This window comes from Falco peregrinus, chromosome 5 (genome assembly GCF_023634155.1).
Source record: "Falco peregrinus isolate bFalPer1 chromosome 5, bFalPer1.pri, whole genome shotgun sequence".
NCBI classification, from domain to species: Eukaryota; Metazoa; Chordata; class Aves; order Falconiformes; family Falconidae; genus Falco; species Falco peregrinus.
The window spans coordinates 86649707-86674478 of NC_073725.1; the positions used below are offsets into that span (position 1 = coordinate 86649707).

At 39.2% G+C, this 24772-nt stretch overlaps 1 protein-coding gene across 3 annotated transcripts in view; it reads left to right on the plus strand.

The window, feature by feature from the left end:
• USP22 (ubiquitin specific peptidase 22) overlaps positions 1–24772 on the plus strand; it is a 110938-nt gene that overhangs the window by 1190 nt on the left and 84976 nt on the right. The window contains exon 2 of one of the 3 annotated variants that reach the window (XM_055804915.1): positions 19132–19208. The exons of the other annotated variants lie outside the window; for them this stretch is intronic. The gene's annotated coding sequence lies outside the window, so the exon portion shown is untranslated. The remainder of the gene's footprint in view (positions 1–19131; positions 19209–24772) is intronic. 3 annotated transcript variants of the gene reach the window in all.

Here is a 24772-nt window from a genome sequence, read left to right on the forward strand (position 1 = left end):
AGAAATCCCTGTTCCTGAGGCATAATGCGAGGGGCAGAGCACTTTTCCCCCCCCTATCTTCTCAAATGACATCCCTGTCCACATGCGTGTTTCTCTCTCAACTGTACAACTAATTACTCGTTTTCGCTTCAAAGTGACTTGGCAGATTTCTATCAGTCATCGCTTCATGACTGAGGAGGGGAGTGCAACAGCAAAACTTGGTTTTTGGGACAGCACGGTTTGTGTTTGTGTTGAAGCAGCCCATTGAAAACTTTCTCAGCCCAGTTGCTTTGCATTAAGCTGCTCAGTCATAATTAGACCTAGAGTGTGAGAGATGTACTTCAGGGATGAGGTGGCTGACTGTTTTTCCATATTTCATTTGTGTTCTCAGGATAATCCAGTTTTTTCTTGGAGGAAAAAATTGGGATCTGAGAAGAAAAGAGTTTCAAATGTATTTAGTTAACCTGATAGCCCTGCAAAATACAGTCAAACTTGGTTTTAGTATTTATAATCCCCTACAAACCAACATTGTGAAGTATATTAGTCAAACTGTGTTTATTTAGCCTTTAGTGTGTCAAGATACAAATTGATACATGATACACGGTACTTGTAGCTTAAATGGAGGAAAAAAATTATACGTGTGCTGTGGAAGAAAAGAAATGACAAGTGAGAAGATGTCTCAGACAAATATAAATCAAATGTTATGTGGAAGAAGGAAAATAAGATTTCATTAGCACAATTTCTACTTTTTTTAATCTGGAACATCCTTTGTAACCTGCATACCATTTGTATGCTGCAACAGTTAGGGTTTTTTCTTCTGGAATCTAATGGTAGTGATGTGTTCATCATTGCTTGAAAAAACAGCTGGAAATAAATAATATCCCATTGTAATCAATGTGTTCTCACTTCCTCTCTGCACGGGCAGGCTCTTAAAGCAGAACAGCATTGTTTCAAAATTATCTATCATCTCATGGAAAACACCAGTTTCTCAAATACATCCTAAAAATGCTTTCTACCCCCCACCCCCCTTTTTTCTTTTCAAGCAGGTTACCAGTCTGAAAATAGTTGGATTCCTGAATTCAGCCAACCTGAAATATGTGGGAGTACATGATCATGTATAGGGAAACATTTTGGCTAGCTGAATTTGGGGTTCAAATCCCAGTCTATATTCACAAAGATTGAAGAAAGTATATAAGCAACAGTTATGGTACTTACCTCTCCTGCATATGGGCATGAGATCTTCCATGGAATTTTTCTTTACTGAAATGCTGTCTGTATGTATGCCTTACTCATTTACATGTAAAATTTGATAAATGGTATTTTCTGTTTGGAGGCATGTTTATAGTCTAATAACTAGAAAACAGTCTTTTGTCCTTTAATATTTTATATATACATATATTATGTATGTGTGTATATATATATTTTAGGAGCATAGTTCTGACTGCTTTAGAGTACCGATTTGGTGGTGAGGATTCTTGTTCTTAATCCTAATCAAAACAATGAGGTCAAATTAGAGGTTTGGTAAAAGGTGATAGTCCTTTTTGTTGCAAAATCAAGGACATGCACATAATTTGTTTATCGTGAAAAACATTTGACGTGTGTAGTTGATCGTTAATGGGAAGCCTTGGTCAATGTAACTGTTAGATTAACCTAGCTGTAAAAGATGTCTTGGCTGTCTGGTGATAGGCAGATGTAAATCGTTAGGTTTCTAGAATGGTAGCATACTATCCCTGCTAAGGCTGTCTTAAAAATCCAGCTAGCAATGGCAACTGCAGGGGGCAGAAAGTGTCCGTTCCTCCCACTTCACTTCCACTGCCTACTGCGTTATGCTTTGGAAGACCATTTTAACGCTGTTTGCTATTCATTTTTAATACCTACCTTTTCTGCGAATAAGCTTTTATGAGCTTCAGTGCTCAGCTCAGTATGCTTTACAGCCAGTGTTGCGAATAGCATAGCTGTAAAGCACAGTTTATCGTTGGAAGGCTACCTCCTGAATGTGCATTTGAATTCTTAGTCAGAAGCGAGAGGTAATTATGTGTACATCTTTGTAGATACTGGTACTCTGGTGAAGGTTTTAGGAGTGTGTTCACTTCTGAAGCGTTGTCTGTGCTGGAATTTGAGGTGTCGTCATGCTGCATCGTTGTATCTACATGGAGGAGTGAGGCTGTAGCTTGCCTCTGCTCACTGCATCTTGGCCGGAGTAGTAAGGTGCAGCAGTCAAAATACGTGCTGTTCTAGGCAGAGGCTTTGCCATGGTGTAAATGTGTTGCTGATGGTGAAGCCTAAGCAAAGGCAAAACCTGTCTTGTCATGCTGGGGAGTGGAATGGGAAAAGGGGACGAGGAAGAAATCCAAAGAATGACTCTTGAAATTGTAGTAGTTGTGATTAAAAGTTGGAACAAGATTTCAGGGCTCAAGTTGTATGTAAAGTGGCACAAAATTAGGATTGACTGTCTTGGCTTTAGGGGTTTGACCTGTAACTCTTGATTTTTAATTTGTGATAGAATCTGTTTAATAAGCTGATGGTAAAGCTTGTGTTTCTGTAGGTCATGGGCTGATGGTAAAGCCTGTGTTTCTGTAGGTCATGGACTTTACGTTGAATATTTTGATGTGGAAATTACCTCACACTTCAACTAAGTAACACTGTATGAGAGGTCCTTACATTTGACACCAATACCCCACCCCACCCCCCCACCCCTCCAGGAATTATGGAACAGACAAAGGATGCTAAGAAGACTTAAGCCATCCCTTCATGTTAGCTTTTTCCATTTTTCTGTAGGTTCACACCTCAAATGATTTGCTTATTCCTTTAGAATTACAGATGAGAAACATCTGTTTTGCAGTGCTGAATGTAGGTTTTGGTCCCTGTCAGTGAGTAATTAGACATGTAGATGCATCATTGTGTCCAGGCGTTGGTAAGTAATGGTTTCAGTGCTTGAAGGGAAGCTAAATTTACAATTAAATTCTGTCTTGCTAGACTACACACCTTGGAGAAAAACTGTCTGTCTTGTTCTGGATGGTTCTTACTGTCATTGCTCTGAAAAGGCTCTGAATGATAAAAGTAAACTGCTATTGTGACTAGAGTCATGATATGTACAAGGTCCTATCTGGAATTTCAGAATGTTTGTTCTGTGCTTCTGCCAATAGATCGAAGAATAATTGCCTGTCCGGGGTTATACACTCTATTTGACAGCGGGTGCATTCTAGCATATTTCTTCCTGTTTGAGAGCTTCTGTTGTTTCTCCATTATTTTCTCTTTACATGGACCCTTCATGATGCTTTCAGATATGAAGAAACATTTTATTTTATAGGTGATGACCTTTCTTCAGGTATCCGTCTCCCCATGTATTTGTGACTTCAGTCCTTTGTTCCTTACGATACTTAACAGATAACTGATTCATAGGTACTCAAAACAGAAATTTCTTTGGTTCATTTCCTAACTTTCAAAGTAGAAAAAGCTTAATAATGTCTTGGCAAATAAATGCCATGTTATGTTTTCGGTAGCAAGTATTGTGGTTCACAGTCTAAATCAACATTTTAAGTTCTTGCTAGAATGACCTTGCAGTCACAGGGTAAGCTAATGGTGGAACTTTTCATCTCCTGCCTGTTGAGGCATGCTTGCTCACTTGCTTTCTCCTTTACAGCCTTGCCCCATATACCTGTCCAGGAACAGGGAAGTGTTGCTTAGGCGATTTGCTTTGTACCATAACAGATGGACAAGGAACCTTACCAGGCTGTGCCGCCTTCTCAGGCTCAGTGTTTTGATTGCTTAAATTAATAGGAAATCTTGGCTTGTTTTTCTTTACCGTTTTTAGCGTATGCACAAAACTTCTGGATTAGAAATCCTGTAGAGAGTTTGGAAGGGGAGTCCAGGATTCAAGAAGCCTGTCTGTCTTTTCAGCTGCATACTTTGCTTTGGCTGCCTGTGTGAACTGGCCGATTCACTCAGGAAGGATGTTCTTTGCCATGTGTTGTGGGGACTACCTTCTCCCTGAGAGCTTGTAAGAAGTGTCAAAATGGACTGCAAGCTTCATTGTTCAGTTTCATACCTGAACAATCTTCCTTAGTTCTTAACCTCTAAGGAGTAAAAAGGTCCTTAGACCTGCTGAAGGTAATGTTCTCTTTCCTTTTGGTCTGAAGACACGATCTTTGGGGTGAGAGATACCCAGACAGGAGATTTTAGCTCCCGCAGCAGAGCCGTGCATATGTGGGACAAGCCAGACTGACAGTGCTCCGCTGAGCTTATGTCTCTGGTGCTGAAGAAGAATGTAATACAAGAACTTACTCTTTCTAGTGGTGTTAATCCCTGTTTTGTATCCTCTACCGTGCTTTTTTAAATAAATGGTTGGTTTCTGGGCCAAATGTTAGGAATTAGTTCTGCACCGTGAACTCTGAGGTGGTGAATAGCAATTCTTGAGTTGTGGGATCTGAACCATCAGGACTTGCCTAGCGCTTCTCTCTCTGTCTCAGGTCAACACTTGCAGTATTGATTTAAAGGTTACACAGATTCCTGTAACTGAAGCTAACTGATGAATAGTAGTTGTGTTGGAAGCATTTTCTTCCCTGTTTTTTTTAATAACTGCACAATAAATGCAGTTTTCCCCATGCTTTTATTTGTTCCATGTTGCGGAGAAGGAAGATGGAGCTGCGCAAGCTGGCGAAGGAAAAAAAATAGAGTTACACTGGACAAGAAGGCATCTTTTTTTTTTTTTTTTTTCCCTTTCTGTAGTCTTATCAGCAGTCAAGGTTTGCTCATAGCCAGGCTGTTTGTTGGGAGCAGTTATAGCATCTTTTTTTAATTTTGTCTGCAATCAGTGATCTTACATGCTCGATACTGAAAATGGCGAAAGCTTTTGAACTGGGATGACAGCTAGTAGTGTGAAGGTGAGCAGAGTGGAATGGCTTTGTTTGATTTGTTGGACTATCTGTTGAGCTTTACTTTAAGCCATCGAAGCTTTAAACCACAAACAAAGGTTAGCTGATAGCCGCATTTTTGTTTCAGGCCTTAATCTGTAGCGTTAACATGAAACCGGAGCTGCAAATCAGTTTCAAACCTTCTACTCTCCTTCTTTCATTTGAGGATTTTCTGTCTTAGTAACTGGAGTAACAAATTAACAGGTGAATGCTGCTGACTGATAGTGTAAGTTGCCTGCTTGTGAATTGCTGACTCCCCTTCTCCCAACTTACTGCTAGTTGAGTCTGAGCGGAAAAAAATATCTTTTCCCTTGGGACATGCTCTGGGGATCCTGCTTCGTAGCAAGTGCCATTGCAACTCTTGGTTTGATTCCCAATGGTGGCCATGGTGGCTGATTTCTTTTAAACCAAAGAAAGATTAACTGTTCAAAAGCTTGTGTTTCTCATGTTAAACCTAGCACTCGTAGTTTTTCCTGTCCATGTTTATTTTGACGTGGGACTATGGTTTCCTGATGTCTTCTTCCCGGAAGATGTAGGGTGGGTTTTTTTATTAGCCATACCTTTCCATTTCATTTGACTGATAGCTACTTGAAAATGTTGGGTTTGGGTTTTTTAATACTTGTGTTCCCATGTTTCTCCAAGTATTTATAAAGTCTGTAGTACATGGCAGCATCTAAAGTGAGGGGACACGTATGTACTCTTGCTTATGTATCGATTATAGTGGCATCACAAGAAAGGCTATCTGAGGGTGACCCATATGCATTTTGCTGGATTTACTAGAACTATTTTTAAAGAGTAATTTTTTTTTTTCTGTGGTCATGTAAAGAGCCATCACTGTTAAAGCCTTTCTAGACTTGGACAGAAAGAGCTGCCCAGAGCAGCTATCTCCAATCTCTTGTTACCTATGGACAATGGAACTAAGTGAGTGAAATGCTATAATGACATTACAGTTTATTATGTTATCTGGGACTGTGTTGTCAGCAAGCAGTGCTGGAGCGTAGGGAGAGCCATATGTTATCTGAGAGGCCTGAATTGGGAACCTTTTCTTAGCAGAAGCAGTTCTAGAAGCTGATAGATCTGTTCTGACTGGATGGAAGCTCTGTCTTTGTAGTTGTATTCTTTTACATATTGATTTGGCAGTCTTTTATGTACACTCTGCTTAATTCAAGGTAAGAACTTTGCTGCATTAGCTAGTAATATAATCAATGTTGTAAAGAGTTACTCATTGCAAAATTAACCTGCGTTCTGTTTGGTTCAAAGCACGTTTTCTCCAAGCAGAGGTACCACAGTGATGCAACTGGCACAGCAGCTCCAGTAGGATCTGTGGTTTACTTTGGTGCTAGGACAGCTTCCGCCGTGTTGATCTCTCTCATTTAAGAAAAAGAATAATTCTATCTGTTTCAAGACCTATTTGATGATCACTAAAGTGAACTGTTACCAGACACCAGTTGACTCAAAGTAACCTGAGCTTCACTTTACCTGTCAGTAACTGATTAGCAGCAAGCACTCTATCTTGTCAAGTTCTTTTGTGTGCTCAATACAGCAAATACTCTACTCTCTTTCAGTTCTCTACTTAAGTAGGTTACTGAAGGTGTGTTTTTTTTAAATAAGGAAACCCTCTCAGTTATATGTAATAGTACTTTAAAACTCTTTTATGTTTTTGTTTCTCTCTGCTTTTCCAAGTTGGTAAACAGAACTTTTTTTCCTCCCTTCTGCTTCTTCTTTTCCTGTGCTTAATGGAGCTTGAAATGAGCATGGCTGCTCTTGTCTACCTTTTGCATAGTATAAGTGGTGATGTCAGCATATCCCTGGGATATTTCTGTGAAGGTCTACAGTATACTAAATTTGTCATTGAAAAAAAAATAATCTGGGCATTAGATAAGGTGAAACTCAAGGAAAAAAAAATAAAGACCATGGTAACAAAAGTTGTTTTCAACACACTTGAAAGAAAAAGTAGTGTCTTTTTAGCATAAATGTTGGGGTTAGTGCGAGTTCTCATGTCCTGTAACAAATTCTGACACTAAACATGTCAAACATATTAAATATCCTCATATTAAAAGTAGTAGTGAGAAGGAGCTCACTAAATATGACACTGCCTTAGTACTAAGTCTGAAAAGAAAACTTGGTTTAACTATACTTACATGGTCTTGTTCCTATACCGTACTGGTTTTGCATTGTGACGTGTGGTTTGCACACGCAGCTGAGCTCTTCTGCACATATATGTAAGATGTAAAAATACAACTCACTGAACTTATGAAGTTATATTTATGTAGAATTTAATTGAAGAGATGATTAATCTACATTTCAGTTAAGAGATTATTAGAATTTCTTTTCATTTTCATTAGCATCTTAATCTGGAGTTGTGTTGCAGCTTTTGCCCTAGTATATTAAACCAAGTTTTCATCCATATATATATATGTGTGTGTGTGTTAACAATTTAAGAAGTAGTGCGTATAAAACGAAAGAGTAAAAGTTACCAAATTAGTAGTAACTTTATTTTTGCCTAAACACATGGAAGACCCTGCAGTATTTGAATATAGTTAAGTGATGGGGATGACAGAGTATCAGACACTGATGTGGCGCACAGTTGCATTTGTGGTGATTGCCTCGCTTGTCACTCAGAAGTTCATGCATCCAAGTAGCCTTTTTTTTAAAATAGGATGGATTCATGTTACTGAATTGACTGCCCAGGCTTTTAGATACATGTTTTGCTTCTGTTTTTAAAGGACTTTTGTTTTGCGTGAAGTACAGACTTGAATTCTATTACTTCAGTGTGTGTTAGCACAAGGAGAGGAAACAGCAGCTTATAACATTTATTTTTGTGTCTGTCTGTGCCGTCCTCCCCCAATTTATGTTCTTTTTTAAAAAAAGATTAATCTTTCTCTCCTTGTCTTTGAATCACCTGATGTTATTTCAAAAAGATTGCCCCGTTATAATTTGTGCTTCTGTCTGTGCATTCAGACTTGTTACTGCATGCAAGTCAGATTAAGGGACCTTCTTTAGAATATACTTGGTAAATAAAGGTAAGATTTATTGTGCAGCAGATGTGCGACAACTTCATAAGTGAAGACAGCTGCGATAGCTGACTGATTTCAGTACCTCATTTAGGTTGGGTGAGGTTTTGTGACCCTGTGCCCTCCAGTGACAAATGCAAAATTTGTCTTGAGGTTTCATGTTTTTCTTCGCTGTGCTTTGTTATCTTCATATTACTGCCCAGTATTGTTCTTAAACTTGATCACTGTCCTGCTTGTCAGCTAGTGACCAGGGTAAAATTCTCATATAATCTTGTTTTCTGGACACTGCTGACTTCTGTCATGCTGTCTTAGCAAGCATTCCCCTCAAAAAACTTGTTACTGGACATGTTTATTTGAATGATGAACGCTCAGTTCTTTGGTCATTCGTGAGTACATTTTGTGGGTTTGGTTGTGGGATGCTTCTAACAGTGATGTAGAGAACAGGATGAGGCAAGCAGTGAAAATGGTTTCAAGAGTTACTTTAGTTACATGCATAAAGAGGAACAAGGCTCTCTTCTGTCATTATGAGGCTGTTCCTTAAGGAAACTGATCTTACGCTTTGTCCAGCATAATTTTATCTTGCTACTCTTAGTGATGTGTTTCCTTGTCACATAGTAATTCTGCTGTTTGTAACTTGATGTGTAAGTTCTAGAGTTGCTATGATAAGTCTGATTTCTTTTCTGCATCTCTTTGTAATTTTTCTGCATTGATTCAGGTACTGGAATTGATTCATACTTGTGTATCCTGAGTTGTTCTCAACCACTTGTTTAGTAATTGAAGGGGCCTAAAACAAAGTGCAACGGTGTGGTGCCAACATTCATAATTATATGAAGTATATCACTGTATATTTGTGAAATAGTGCCAAGTGTGAAAAATATACATGGAGCATTAGAGAAATTGCTTTATGACGCTAAGTAAATCTTTCGTTCATCCATGCAGTTAAGTATTCTATGAAAAGGAGACGAGGGGAAAGATCCTAGTATGTCTGAGATCACAGGGACATCTCATCACTGGAATGCAAGTAGTCAGGCTCTTACTGAAAGATTTCAGGCAGTAGGAGGGGGGGGGACAGGTTGTCTGTCTTGGGCTGTATATTGCAAAAGTCTTGACTGCAGAAAAACGGAAGTCTAGTGGTAGCCTTAAGAATTACTTTATTATAGCAGTTCTATATAAAGCAAGCAATCTAATTCTGTAAGCATATTGTGCCTGTAGGTTGAAACTGTTTTGCAGACAAGTTGTTTTAAGCAGTGGTAAAAGAGTGCAAGAAAATGACATCAAGGAGAAAGTGATGAGCTAGCAAATCTGACAGATTTTAAAAGCTTGAATTAAAATTTAGAAACTAGTTATATATGTGGGTATTGGTGAGACACAAGTATGTGATGGAATTGGCAGATGATTTGAATGAGAAAAATGCTATTCAGGTACAGGACAGGGCAACATTTGATTTACTAGAGAAAAGCAAGAGATGTGAAATTTGGGCCTTTCTGTGCCGTATCACCGAAGACTGGTGAGTGGGGAACCTGAAATCCAGCTCTTTAGCTGTTGGGTGTATGTGTGTCTTTCCCTAACAGTCCAAGGAATTGCCAGCTCTTGGCTGCACACTCTTCCTGCCATACTGTTTGCTGCATTGTGTTGATGCGATTGTACTGTTAACCAAAAAGAACAGATAAAGATGAAAAAGTTGGGGTTTTTTTCTCCTCTTAATAATATTTCGCCTGAATAGGGTTGAACCAACAGCTGTAGCATTGGTAGCTTGAGGGGAGGAGTGCTGGGGTGGTGGGAGAGGACCTGAGTAGTGATGCATGGAGGCTGCACAGGGAGTTTGAGTAACAACCGCTGCCTTCCTCTGGACTTTGCCACTGATGGATTGACTGTGTTTGAATGTTCTCCACATACTAATGGTTTCTTCTGTAAAGTGTGGCTAATAGGGTTCCATGAAGTAACCTCTTTTATTATTATATTATAAAACAGCGTGATTGTGCCTGCTGTTATGAGCATGCCAGGCTTTCACAGATGTCCTGGTCTGTGCTGAGCCTGATAGGTGAAACTTGTCTTACGTTTGCAGTCATTAGGACTTATTCCTGTATGCAAATAATTTGCTTCTACTCCAGTTTCCTTGTGAAAAATAAATGAACCAGGGAGTGTAGAATGCCCGTAATCTGTGATCAGCTATTACAGAAAATCCACTTTCATATTACATTTAATTTAATGCAATTAATAGTGTTTTTCTAGATAATCAAGTTACGAGCCACTTGTTTCCCTCCTTAAAAAGGCCTGTCTCTAAGTAAAGATTTCTGTCTTTTATAATCAAACTCATTGTTAAGATGATGTAACTTTTTTGTTTGGTCGTTTAAAGCACCTCGTCACAGGGCATGTGCCTAGGTCATGCTCATGCTGCATATAGTTGAGGATGATGGGATAATGGGATTGTAAATTAGCTCTTTATGGTGCTGGTTTTCCTCTGGCCTACTCCCTTGTGTAGTCTAGAGCAGCCCCAAGGCTGTTCTGAGCTGTGCCAGCTGGCTGTAGCCCTGTGGGACTGGTGTGCCAGATGGAGACAGCCGGAGAAGAGCAGCACTCCCGTGAAACCCTGACGTGCTTCCTGGGGTGCAGAGGTGCTAGCTCTGCAGCCCCATCAGGGTGTCCTCGGGCAGGTGGTGGTGCTGGTTCCCTGTTCCTCTGGCACTGGTGCAGCTATGGGAAGGACTGGGCTGGGGGTCCTTTTTTGAGATGCCTAGTACAGAGTTCGGCTTTTGAAACATTTTGAATGTGTTAGCATCTCCTTTTTCCTAGTTTTCTGCTTCCGTACTGTATCTGTTTTGTACTGTAAATTGTAGCTTGTATGGATAATCAAATTGAAAAAAAATAATAATCTTAACGTTGAGCAAGTGTGGTGTTTCCTGGTGTGTTGTCCTGGCTTTTTTTTTTTCCTGACTATTGAAAAATGCTGTTATCTGTAAGATAGCCAGACAAGAAGCAGCTTGTCTTTTTTTTATCAAAATGAAACAAAATCCCAAACTCTTTCATTTTGCTGCTTTAGAATGACAACTGTAAACATGCTCAGAATGAAAGATACCAGAAGCTTTAATACCTTCATTTGGTGATCTGACTTTATAGTTTTACTGAAAGACATTTACTTCTTAGAATGCAGTGCAATCTGTTGGTATTACTGCATTATGTTCAGGTAGACCTGCTGGCCCACCTCCCCCCTTTGGCCTTCTTTGTGTTCAAGAGCAAACTTAGGAGTTACCTTCAAGCAGCAGCAGAATAGCCTCATCTGCAGATGATGCACCTCATAAAAACCATACATTGAAAATTTCTATCTTGTGGAGAGGAGTAGAGTAAATGAGTGAAACTTCTTGAAGAATTGTATTACCTGAGGGCTGCTTGAACAGGAGTTTTCTAGAGGAGCTAATACACCAGTTCACCTGGTGTTTCATCGTGCTCTCGCTGCAGAAGACTTTGTTCTCATTGCCCCATTAATGCAGCTAACACTTCTAATCCAGGAGCCCAAAATAGCTGTCAAGCCTGGATTTTACTCTGGTGGCATTTGCTGCACAGATAGTTATTACAAACCAACATGCTGAACTGTAGCTGGAAGAGAAAAACCCACCAGCTGAGGCCATAAGCCTATTTTGGTCAGATATTTCAAGTATCTTGATTTAAATAAGCTAATAAACTCAACACGGTAATATAATAATAATAATACCATCTCCTCAGAGGAAAAAATTACTTTGACACCCTTGTCAACCTCCAGAACTCTATGGATACTAGTGGGAGCAGGCAAGGAAGGATGTGCCTTGTAGCTTCCTTGCTCCAAAGGTTATCTGTGCTGGAGGAGTGAACTAGGAGGAGAACGGACTGCAGAAAGCAGTGGTTATCATATTCCAACCTAAATAATACCTCTCTCTGCTCTTGAAGACAGAATGCTGGTAGTTTTGTGATCCTGTAGGACGCTACGTAGATTTCAGTCATCATTTTGGTTTTGTTAGCAAAGAGCAGTGTTATAAGGCTATGTCTACCATGAAAGATGTGCTTGCCTGAAGTAATAAAGTACTGGGAAAGCATGGTGAGAAATAATTTACAAGCTACTCTGGGGGATTTAAAAACAAAACTTTGTACTTTAGCTCCCTTGTAGTTTCGTGTAAGTTGGGGGGTAATGTGTTTCTGTTAGGGTTGATTTGGTTTGGTTTTTGTTTGCCTGAGTGGTCAACCATAGATAGCAGCAGTAAGTGTGATCTGTATGAATTAGTGAGTATTTCAGAGCAGTCCCGTGGACCTTAAGTGCTCTCTGCCCCAGAAGACTGGAGTCAGGTGTGTGGACATTTAACACTGAACTATGCCCCTTGGATGGAGGTTGGTCTTCCCAGCCTATACAACATTAATTTCATCATTACAAGCCAGTATTAAAAAGCTTTAGGTGCACTTCTCTGATTTCTTTACAAAGTAGATATTTCCAAACTGACTTCAGTTACAGGATCTGCCTCAACTCAGTGTTTACTCCTCTTTGCTAGACAACATGTTTGCTACCTTTTTACTTGGAGAACTTTCTAATCTCAGGGAATTGGAACCAATTTCCTAGTAAGATAGTAGATAAATTGTAATCACTTGCTTACAAAATTCTCAACACGTATTATGCTTTTAATTCTCTCTCATGCTGTCATATTTGAATTTGGTGCTATGTTATATCTACTTACAGCTATGTGTTTGAAATAAAGCTTTTCAAGGAAATGTAAAATTTTCCTTTTGTCATGCAGAAAGCTGTGTTCTGTGTAAAGAACCATGCAGATTGTGATGCCCACTAGACTGTTCCTGTCACTTTAACATACTTTTTATGCAGCTGTTGCTAATAGTTAGTGAATTAGATTTTATTATTTTATTTTTTTAAGCGACAGAATCCTTTTGTCTTGGTTTCCCTCAGTGCTGAATCCTTTAACCTCACCTCTTCATATGTTTCAACTCACACTGCTTAACTTCTTAAAGTGTTTCCTTCAAGTTAAGATCTTGAAAGTAGAACACATAATCTGTGAAATATCAGCATAATATTATACGTCTTTTTTCTGGTTCACAAAGTAAAGTTGCATTAGAGGTGAAGATGACGATTGGTGGAATCTCCTAACTGCTTTTATAGAAAAATGTCTAGCAACCAGATCAAAGAGCAGAGAAGGCAGGCTTTATAGTCCTATCAACTCTGCAAAGCTGAAGCAGGTCTGTGTGGTGAGTGTTCAAGCAGGAAGGAGATTCCACCATGTTTTTTTGAGCTTCGTGGCTTTCTTCACTTCCCTCTGCAGGTTTTTGTTTTAAGAAGCTTATGGTAAGGAGCTTTGTTTTCAGGTTTCTTCTCTTTGTGGTCAGTTAGTTGGAAAAGTGGAATGGATGACCATGAATCTGCCAAACAGAACTCCTTAGTAGAGTTGGGTTTGATGTAATGTCACCTCTGACCTTCCAGTGAGGCCAAAGCTGGTTTTGAATCTGCTCTTAACTTACAGGTAATGGCACGTACTGTTGTAGAACACAAAAGATGTGACAAACTCCAACTTGGCACGAGTAATGTCCTATGTTGGACTTGGTGATCGCTTTTTTTTCTACAATTTGCACGTAGCTTTCAGAGTGTCTTATTTCATGTCAGGTTGTCTTGACCGGATACTTTAATATTTTTGTGTTAAGCAGGATAAATCTGGTGAGCTGTTTTCTATTTTTTTGTTCTGTAACTGTTCTTTACAGCATGTCCTCTGTCACAGGCAGTACCTTGTTTTCAATGGCTGCTTCTTTTTTTTTTTCTTTCTTCCATACCTTGAGTTTCCTTTGGTGTTTCTACTTCTTTGGCTGTACACTGTCTTTTTCCCTAGAAATTATCTGTTTGTTTACAGTTTAGGCAAATGTCTGCGTTTCTGTGCTCTTAATTTCTTAACGTGAGCCCACCCTTTCAAGTCTGATTGTGGAGCACTACTCCTGACACACTGTCTGAGCAGACTGCTCTTCATGCCAAGGTTGTAAGTGTTAATCTTGCTGCAGACTGGGGTGATAATTCATTGCTGTCACAGCAACACATGCTTAAAGTTGCTTCTTGCCAGATTTGTTGGCTATATGCTACAGTAGAGAAAATTATTTCAAGAGTCTTATTGCATAGCCAGATGCTGTAGAACTAGTGCAATCAACCTCCCCTCCCCCTTTTTTATGACTGCTCTGACTTCAGGGAGGAAAAACTATTATATAGTAAAACACATTCCTGTGGAGCGCTAGTGAAGAGGTAGATGAACTTCTGATCATGGCTAATTTTTCTGGTTTTGCTTGTAGGGAGGTTCTGTTTTGTGTTCAGGTTAAAAAGGAAGGAAGGCTTTTAAGGCTGGGTAAGGGGAATTTAAAAAGGAATTGAGCAGTGTCCCCCTTGCTGTTTTAGTTGTGTTCTCGGCAATAGTTGGGTGCTCGGGAAGTTTTATGTTTTCTTTAAGAACATGTGCTAATGACTACATTGGCTTCATTCCAAACAATTTTAACTTCTGCCATCTGTGTCCTTACAATCCTTCAAAAGGAGAAACTTCGTAAGTTCTTGTTTGGTAATGGCCAGCATATCTAGGCACTGGCCTGTAAGATGCTGTTTGGTTTAGTTACAGCTACTTTAGTGAGGTTAGGTGATTATAGTTTTATTTCACTCAGAATTTTTATTCTATGCTGCTCTAAATGCCCAAGGATACATATCCTGTTCCTGGAATTTATGGCTGTAACCTAGAAACTCCTTGTCATTTGGGCTTGCTAGAAGAAGATACCGTAAGCCTGATCACAGAATACTGGTCACCATTGTTACTTGGTCACATCTGTCCCTCGCAAGGCTTCTACAAGGCGTTACATTAGCTGTTCTGTCTCTGAGATGTTGCAGAGCTCTGAAGAGAAAAATTGGTGCCTTTTGGCTGTAGGATCAGAGGTCCCTCAGAACAGCTTAACATTTGCCCTCATGTACGTGCTGTAGAAATATGCGAGTTATGTAGTGGATAGCATCTGGAAAAAACTACGTTTTGTGCATGGTGGTGTTTGCTTACCAGGGAAGTGAGATTTACCAATTGTTTAGTCTGAAATACACTGGAAAAAGCACATTAGCAAGTTTATTTCCAGCATAATTCTCAAAACATCCAGTGGCTGGGTGTTGTGTCACCAATAACTTTATCCTCTCATATTTTAAGAGAAGTTGCCGTGGATGTTACATTACTACAAATGTGTTCTCACAGATAAAGATCCAGGCAAAAACGTGGCATTGGAGAGTTTGGCTCTACTGTCACACAAATTGTGACATGCAGCCTTTCCTACTTTTTATTCTTTGTGCCTCAATTATTTGCACTACCAGATTGTAAGAAACACTATCTTGAAGATCAGAGTTAGGGAGGACTTTAGACCTGGGTAAACCAAACCACCTCTTTATTTGGCAGGGATAGCTTTTAAGCAACTGGATGTACTCTCAAGAAGGCCTGAGGCAGTACTCGAATTCTTCTTTAATCCTGCTGCAAAGCATAAAGACCATTTATTTGTCCACAAAAAAACACCCAACCCCACAACATTGTGCATGTTTATAACCATAGAAACAAAGCAAGAGATCAGAACTGGAAATCTTCATGGGATCTCATGTAATACTTACGCTCTACTCTACGTGAGATTACTGGTGATACACTATTGTAATACTTTCCTCAAGAATCCCCTGGTTTTGCTTCAAGCTCTTAACTGGTTTTTCAAGTGAAGCATGCCAAGGCAGTTATGGTTTTTGCTCAGGTAAAAGACTTATTAATTCACTTCTCCCTCACTCCTATGTTTTCCCTTGTCTCCCCCATACTGGTGCTATGGCTTGTGCATATGTGTTAGGCTTTCATTTTTTCTGTTTACAGGGGCTTTAAGAGCCAGGACAGCTTTATCCTACTGCTGGGGTGGCCTACACAGCTCTTCAGAGCTGATGAGAGAAAGGTTGAGTCCTCTGTTGTATTTGTAGCCCCCACTGACATGTCTTGAGTGAATGATAGATGGAGGCTGCATCTGTCTGACCATGTGTGTTATGGATGTTGAATTTATTACTGGTACCATTTCTGTGAGTGCAGGAACAGGCGTTTGTTGACAACAAATGGCTAGATGAGTTCTCCGTTCTTATGAGAAATTCAGATTGCACTGTGGTTATTTTTAATCACAAATACAATTTTTTCTTTTTTTGCGCGTGATGCCAAGCATGTGCAAACTCCTGTTACTACACTAACTTTGGTAAAGGGTCTGGAGCTTTATTGAGCCGTTAGTATACCAGCTAATACCCTACCCAGCAGGAGGTGTTGCTAAGTCTGTCTTAGTTGTGGGAACAGGGACGAGCTAGATCAATGAAAGAGAATACTGAAAAATATGCCTCATCTGTCAAAGAATATTTGTTAGTATGTTGGGAGCAATAAATAATTAAGAGTTTCTGAAAACTGCTCGTGTTGCTGTAGTGTGGGTAAGAACAAGGAAATAATGATAAATACCCTAGTTCTCTCTTTCCCAGTGAGACAGCAGTTTCAGATCTTCCAAGTCCAAAGCAGCTGTTGTTCCCCCGCCCCCCCCCCCCCCTGCCCCCCACCCCCCGCTCCCAAATTCCATTGTTAGCTGGGAGAGGAGCAGCATTACACTTATCTGTTTGCTTGAACTGGTTGATTTCAGACCTCGGCTCGCAGCTTTGGGGCAGCGCCTGTGGAGTCCTACCTTTTGATGATGTTTCCCCGTTGGAATGCAATCCAGTAACTTTTGAGATTGCATCAGGTAGATTCCCCACTTATGGGGTAGCTGTGGATACTAGCAGACTATCCATGTTGACTTGGGGAGAGAACTGAAAATCCTGAAGGGAAGGCAGGACACAAACCCCTGCCATCTGTCCTCTGGCTTGTTCGGGCTTCTCTGCTGTTCAGTCTTCTGCTTATATCCACTTGTTATACATTCCCACCTTATAGCACAACGAAAACATTCCATTTCAGTATGGGAATAAGTAAACTGAAAATAAGAAGAGATGGAAGCCCATACAACATCTAATACAAAGTGAGGGAAGGTAGAAGAGTTGGAAGCAAAGTCTCTTGTTTTGGGTGGTGAGATGATGATGGAAGAGAGTGTCATGATATGGACAGCTTGGAACCCCATTGGTGTAAGCAGTGAGGACACACCGGGGAAGTAACTCCAGCGACTAGCTACTCCAGCAGCGTAGAACAAGCAAGCCTGCTGTTCGGGTGTAACTATCTCTCTGTATCTCAAAGGTGAAATACAATTCTGGCTTAGATTTTTTGTTTTTTTCTGAGTGGGTTTTGGTGGTATGATTTGGTGGATTTGACTGCTGTTGGCCAAGTTTCATTTCCCTGAGGGACGTTACAATGTCAGCAGAAATTACTGTGTGGACTTAACCTCCTCGTTTACGTGAACACAGCTTCTTCATTTGGATGGACCTTCTTGCTTTTTTTTTTTCTTTTGTTGCCTTTAAATGCTTAAATTCCATGCAAAGTCAGTGTAGTTACATGTTAAACATAACTGATGACTTTCTCTGTTGGTGCATGTATGTGTTGAAATTCAAATTTAAAACCACTTAAGAGATAATTTTTCTATCAGTCTGAAAACCAAGAACCTGTCACTTTGCTGTAGTAGTGCATAAGCTTTCTTGATTCTACCACCATGCCTTGGTTTTTAGAGAGAATCTTGAAGCAATGTTATGTTGGCTGATGGAAAGCCAGTTGGTAATGATAACTTTTTTAATTGGAAAACCAAATGAGTATACTCTTTTAAGTCCCTCAAAAGCACTGCTTATGGTATCTAATGTCTGTTAATAATTTCTTACGAGAAATTATGGAAATACTACTTAATGCACTAATTTTTTACAGTGTTTCTAATTACTCTGTTGATTTTTGAAGCGTAGATTTGTGCCAAGGTACACTGAGGTATATTTAAACAAAATGCAGAGCAATAAAATTCTAATTGTAATTTATGTATGATCAACAAACAAAGCATTAATTTTATTAGTTTTGCTAGCAGTCTCTGTTTGAAGTATGTGGTTGGTTCTTTCTTAAGCTTGTGCTTCGTTAAACTTTTTTTCACCATTCTATCTCATCTGTCAGGCAGTGTCTTGCACTGAATTGATGTTTTGTATTTAGATGTACGTGTATCTGTAGGTAATTATTTTTTTTAAAAAAAGAAGTTAAAAAATGTATGTAAAGGCTGGCCTTAGTAGTTGCTTTTGGTAAAGCTTTCCCCTTCTCCGTGGTATTGTCTTAACCATAAAAGAAGAAAAATGTCACTTAGGTTGTTCCAGTCAGCCTACGTTCAGTTATTAAGTACTGGTACACTGAACAGTTGCTGTTCAGTTGTGTTAGTGTTAGACATACAGTGACTTCATCTATATTGTTCTACTAAAAATGAAAATAATTTTTGTAAACAGTTATGAAATTTATTTCTCATTTTAATCCCAGTGTCTTGTGGAAGACTTCTATTGAACTTTATCTCATATCATAAGAGGCCAGAGCTGTGTGATAAGAAAATGTGTTCTGTTATTTAGAAGCCTGTAAGAACACTTACTTCTTTTTTCGTGATGTTGCTGTTTGGTAGAGCTCAGGGTTGTTGTTTGTTTGGGGTTTTTTTTGGCCAATATAAATGTGTTTCCAAGTCCTAAATTTTTAATGTCTCGGTCTGAATTTTGAGGTTTTACTATTCCATGTCTGGCCATGGATTTTTTACTTTAATTAGGGTTAGGGGTTTTTTTTGTATATATATTAAAAAAACTGCACACACATAGTCAATGTTAATTTGCTTAACCTTGGGAAGGAAAAGCAGAGAATGGTAATATGAGATACGTCAAGGTGTGTGGTATCCAATATAGTACAGAATCTGTTTCTTCTCTCCCTTTTTAAGGCTCAGGTTCACTAATTTAGTGATCGATTAAAGAGGGTTCAAGGTCCGCTGTGTTTTTTCACAGCTAGATCGCAGGCAGAACATTCCCCCGCCCCCCTCCTTACCTTTTTTTGGCAATTTCTTTGGATGTGTATGGCTATTGGTGTTTCTATCACATTTGGTTTGATTAAAAGAGGCAGTTAGTAGTTTTTTCAATCATGTACAATAGTAATGGTTACTCTGAATTTCTTCCCCGTTTTCTAAGAGAATGCTTGGCAACAAAAGAGCTGCATAAAACCTTTCGAATAAAGAACTTCTATCTCTTGAAAGAGCTGCTGTTGCTTTTTTTTTTTCCTCAGTAGAACCAGAATCTAGCTGCCCAAGGAGAGAATCTTCTTTTGCTGTCAAGATGGAAAGATGAAACTGCTACAAAGAACAGGTGAATGGAGACAGTAGTCTTCTTGTAAATGCATATGCAATTCCTCTGCTCCCTCCCCAAGAGTCTTGTCGGAGAATGATGGGAATAGTGGCCACTGTTGAAAGACTGTCACTACTGTAGAGCACTGCTCTACAGTCTATTTCAAAAACATGCTAGGGAAAAAAACCAACCAAAAGAGGTGGGCAATCTTGTTTTTGTAATATCTTACTCAACTTTGCTAAATGTTCATTATTACGTTGACTGTTACAGGGAAAGTCTGGCCAATATGTAAAATACGAAAGGAGCCACTTTTTTAGTTAACTTGTGAGTAAAATGGTATAGCACTTGTTGTAAATTCTCCAACCCCATGTTTTATACTGTATGTGCAGCGCAATGGCTGTGGGGATGGACTTTATTTTGAATATTTATCAAACATAGTAAATCTGTTTTTTTAAGATGTTGCAGCTGACAGTGTTGTAATGCTTGCAAATCCTGAGTGGTAGTAATCTCTTCTCTGAAGAACTGCAGAATGGTTTCTTATCTCTAAATGGACTTCTGGGTATTTCAACCCATTATCTGCTTGTCCAGCAGTCTTGGGTAGCTGGAATTCATCTGTATAGGACTGCTTTCTTTTCCTCCTCTTTACCTAGCATGCCCCCACCCAACCCCTCTGCAAAAAACCCAGGATTTCACTTACGTCTTTTGTTTACATATTGACCTACCAGTTTGGACTTCTGATGTTCGAAGAGCTACACCTTAGGGAGAAGTGTTGAGCTAGTCCAGGAATGATTTTTCTATGAACTGTAAAAGCCCTTCTGTTTCAGATGACCACCTTACATTCTAAACCAAGTAACAGAACAACTTGTTTGCACAGTGGTTTGTGAGACTTTACAGCTACTACCTTTTTTCCGATAATGCTTTTTTGGGTTTGGGGTTTTTTGTTTGTTTTGGGGTTTTCTGTTTGTTGTTGTGGGTTTTTTTAGTGAATTTATAAGATCTGCTGATACAGCTTTGTCTCTAGTTTTCAATTCAATCTTACTAAAATCTCATACTGCAGGCAGTTCTACATTGGAACACAGGATAGTTACACCAGTGTTGGTGTAACTAACTCCACACATGCACAAGCCCCATATTTTAGAATTATCATCAAGATGGCAGTAATCTTTTTCCAAGTACATGAATGTTGGAGCCTTCTTTTTCCATCTGTTCTGGAACATTATTTCAAATCTGAAGCTGTACTTGAAGGACGCTTGGATATTGCTTTCCTGTCCTGTTTTCAGACTCTAGCAGGTATTTCCTTCTCAGCTCTGAGTAAGCTCTGCTGTCCTTGAGCAAGTGTCCTGAGGAACATCAGGCTCCACTTCACCATTAGACAGGCTATGGGAGTTCAGCTGGTGAACAGGAGGCTGCCTGTTCTTGTTGCTCATTTAAATCGTGGCAACTGCGTTAAAGTGAGATTCCACTGAACAGAATTAAGAGATCACTGGCTGTGGCCTGGTCTGGTGTTGTAGATGCCAGCAACATCCAACCTCTGTTTGGATGATCAGAGAAGATGATTTGATTTTGTCACAACTGCTGTTTGCAAATAGCTCAGTCATGTTTGCCATAGGAGTTAAAAAGCAATTTGTTCCACCAGTCCATGTTCCAATATTCAGTTGTGTCTTTTTTTCAACTGGGAGTCCTCAGATCACTGATTTTTGCTTTCTAAATAGGGTATTTAAATACGCCGTTATTATAGCTGTACAACTGAAGTTCTTTTCTGTGTTCTGCTTTACACGAAAATGTGTGTGTACCCAAGTACCCTTAAACTCTTACGATAAGATAAACTGTAAACTATATCTGAGTAATTTTATCTGAAAGCAGCCTGCAGCTTTACTGTACAGATGCTCTTTCAGTAAATGAAACACTACTTATCTTAATTATTAGTGTTAATGGCGTGCTGTGGGCCCATTATTTGCTAATGTCAGGTAGAATGTAAGTTACGTCTTTTTATGCTTGACAAATGTGACAGTAACCGTAATTCTGACTATCTTGTCTGAATGGATCAATGGCATGTGCGTGAGTAGTTGCTGGCAAGCACCTCTAATGCCAAAGCAGGCTGTCTTCTCTTCTTTCAAGCATCTTCTGCAGGCACTGTTATTACTAAAATGCCACATGCTACTAATTTGTCAGGTGCGTGTGCTCCAGAGCACGCTCTAACTGATGAACGTCTTGTAGTTTCTCCTTGTGCATTCATCTCTTTTTAAAGGTCTCTCTGCTCTTAACAGAAACTGGTGTGTTTCTGTCCGAGAGTGTGATGCTAACTACTGAATGTCTGTGGCATTAATATAAGTAGACATAAATAGAGCAAGGCCTCTACAAAAACATGTATTTTCCCATCATACAAACTATACCTGTGTTCAGATACTATTTTTGAACGGAAAATTTGCAATGGCTTCCTGGACCTCTGTCCTCAGTGTTACGAGTACATAAAGTCCATTCTGAAGCCATCTTTACAGGAAATTGAGATTCAGATTCCCTTTTCTTTTGTCCAGGTAAAGTGGTTAGACTTTTTTAGTGCGTGTGTATCTATGTACATAAAATATATTTTCATTTAACAGGGAGGATTCATATATATGGGATAGTTCTTCTCAAAATGCAAAGTATCCCAAGAGTCAGTGAAAGAAAAGGGAGATGTGAATGAAGCTGGCTGAAAGTTTTGGTCTTATTTGTAATATTCCTGTTTTGCAAGATACGGAGAGGAAATCGATGTATGTATTTTTTTTCTTGAAACAAAAACTGAGCTAGTTTACAGAATTTGAAGAGATATGTACAAATAGTTATTCCTGCTTGCTAGTTATCACGGATGATGTTTGGAGGGTTACTGTCTTTGTTTTCATGAAATAATAGTTTAAAGTTTGGAGGAAAAACTGTACGTCTTAAGTAAAACTGAAGATGAGTCTTTACAAGAGTGGTGAAATTAACTTTTAGCTGCATTAAATGTCTGTGTGTTTAAATGTTCTAATAGTTGCATGCTGCACAGAATAGCATTTATATATAATTCATGTTTCTTGTACCAAGTGCTGAAGGAGTCACCTGCAATAGTGATACCTAAGAAGTTGTCACGTTCACTACAGTTCTGTTTTCCTCCTTTCTTCCCAGCATTCCCAACCCATCCACTATGTGAATTTTTTTCTCCTGTCTTTTTTTAGTGTCTTCCTTTGGCTTTTCTCTAGCAAAACTATAGTGAAGAGTTTGCTGTGCAAAAGCACTTGTTCAAAGGGTCATGTGGAGTATGAATATATTTGATAAATCTTTTCTTCATTTTTCTTAGGAGATAAGTTTTACCTGGGATTGGTGAACTGGGGAGTCCTAATGCAGATCTTGGGCTAAACACATGTAGGTAGTACTGTTCCCCCGTTTCGCTCATCAGTTACCACTGCCATCACTTGATTATCAGAAATGGGAAATCAGTCAGGAAATCCTGCTCTGATTAAGTCTTTTGGCACTTTAATTCCAAAAATTATTTTATTACTGAGAAAGAAATGCCTGGGCACGGAGATTCACAGTACTGATGAAAAACACTTGAACTTGCCTGCAAACCTTCAGAAAATTTCCCCCTCTTAGAGAACCTTTTCTCTGCGTTCTTAATTTCTGTGTGATTAATCAAAGAATAATTGGAGTAATTTATTAACTTTGACAGTCAAATTGTCTTCTACATCAAGGTACTGTTCTTCTAGCTCTGGCAGTGGGCAAAATTAAATCTTTAATAGAAATCTTAGTCTTCACCAAAAAAAGAAGTGGAAAATAGTATGTATTATGTAGCATGTTACTTTTTCTTGCTTTCAGGGCACAGAGGTAACGGCTAGTAGAGCATCTGAAAGGTGAGGGTGTTGTGTGTGGGTACTTCCACTGATCTGATGTGTATAATGGTAGTAGTTGAAACTGCTGAAGGTGAATCCACTTGCATTTCTTTTCAAAATCAGGTCTTTGTCGCTGAGACTTATACGTGTTTTTTGTTTTGGATATAGTTTCAAGATGTTCTTTGGCACCTTTGACCGTTTTTCTTTGTCTTGTAACTTGTTTTATAGTATGTAAAGAGTGTTCTGTTGTGAGACTGTGAAGCAACCTGCATATTATGAGTTCTGAAGTACTGTCAAAAAGATGCGTTGTGGAATGAAACAATGGCATTGTGTCAAAAGCGTTCTGTCTTGATGGCTCTGCTCTGCAGAACTCTGAATGATTTCAAGAACTGGAATAGTTTTAGGATTTTGTCTACCTCAGCCCTTCAATTATTTAAGTAAAAGCTGTGCTGTTTTCAAAAGGTCACTAACAACAGTTTGGAGCTAGCTACAAGAAATGGTTCTCAGAACTCCCCAATTGCTTTGTAAGATAGTGTTGAATTGTTACAGTTTTTGGTTGGTTTGTGTGTTTTTGGTTTTTGAACTTTCCACACTCTTCTGAAGATACTTAGAAGGGTGCTCAGTATTTACTGTATTTGGTAGTGTGAAGGTGGATGGGTTTTTATCTCACCAGGATTGGATAGCACTTTGGCTGCAATGTCATCTTCCCTTTCCATCCTTCATATTTTAATAGAAGCATTAGAATTTTATGAAACTTAATTCAGAAGGAAACTGGTGTTTACACAGGCAGATTATGTAATGCTTACAGCTGTGGGTGTGCTTTCATGCTTCGTATCATGGAAGGAGGGGGGATGTTTTAGGTCCTGAAAGCAATGTTATCTGCACTTAATTGTATTTTCACCCTTTCTCCTACAGCCCTTCCAACATCTTCCTCTGGAAGAGCAGAGGGTAGGTGAAGCTCTTCTAGAGACAGGCTTTTCTTTAAAACACAGCTAGTAAAATGGCAGAGGTGGAAGTACCTGGGTTTTGTTTTATTTTGTCCTTGAAAGTGCAAAGGAAAATAGGAGGAAGAATCTGTTACTGATACTATGAAATAGGCCTTCGCTGTAGCCAACAGCCTGGGAATTTTTTTGCTTGCTTTTCTTATCCCTGTATTGCGAAAGCTTGCTGTCCTGATGGGATTTCTTTTTGGAATGCAGAGGTGTGTTCTAGCTAAAAGCATGTGCTTTGCCTAATAAGCCTTCCTGTCCATTGAGCCCAGCTGGCTGCTGCAGTCTGTATGTGTTTTAACTAATTTTTATGTCCATGCTTTAAATTTTTGCATTAAATGACAAAACAAGCACAGTGTTCATACATGAAACTGAATGCTGTAATCTAATTTTTGTTTTCAGTGTGCAGCATTATTTAGTCAAACAGCCTACTAAAAAGGAAGATGTGGAAATCGGCACCATTTACATGCTGCCAGTGTTAACTCAAGTCATCAGCCTTTGTTGGAGGGAATGTTGGTAACTGAGTTAAGGGCTTAGCATTTCCTTTTGTAAATACAAAAGTTAAGCGAAGAGAACACGGTCTGGCAGGTCAGCACAAAATGTTCTTGTCAAATTTTCCTATCTTTTGCTGTAGGAGATTATGCACACCATCAATGTGTAGCACTTAGTTGGAGTCTAAGGATGGGTTAATTCTCAGGTTTGCTGCAGTCTTGCAGCCAGGTCTCAAGCTGGTAAAACTTCCGAGTACTCAGAC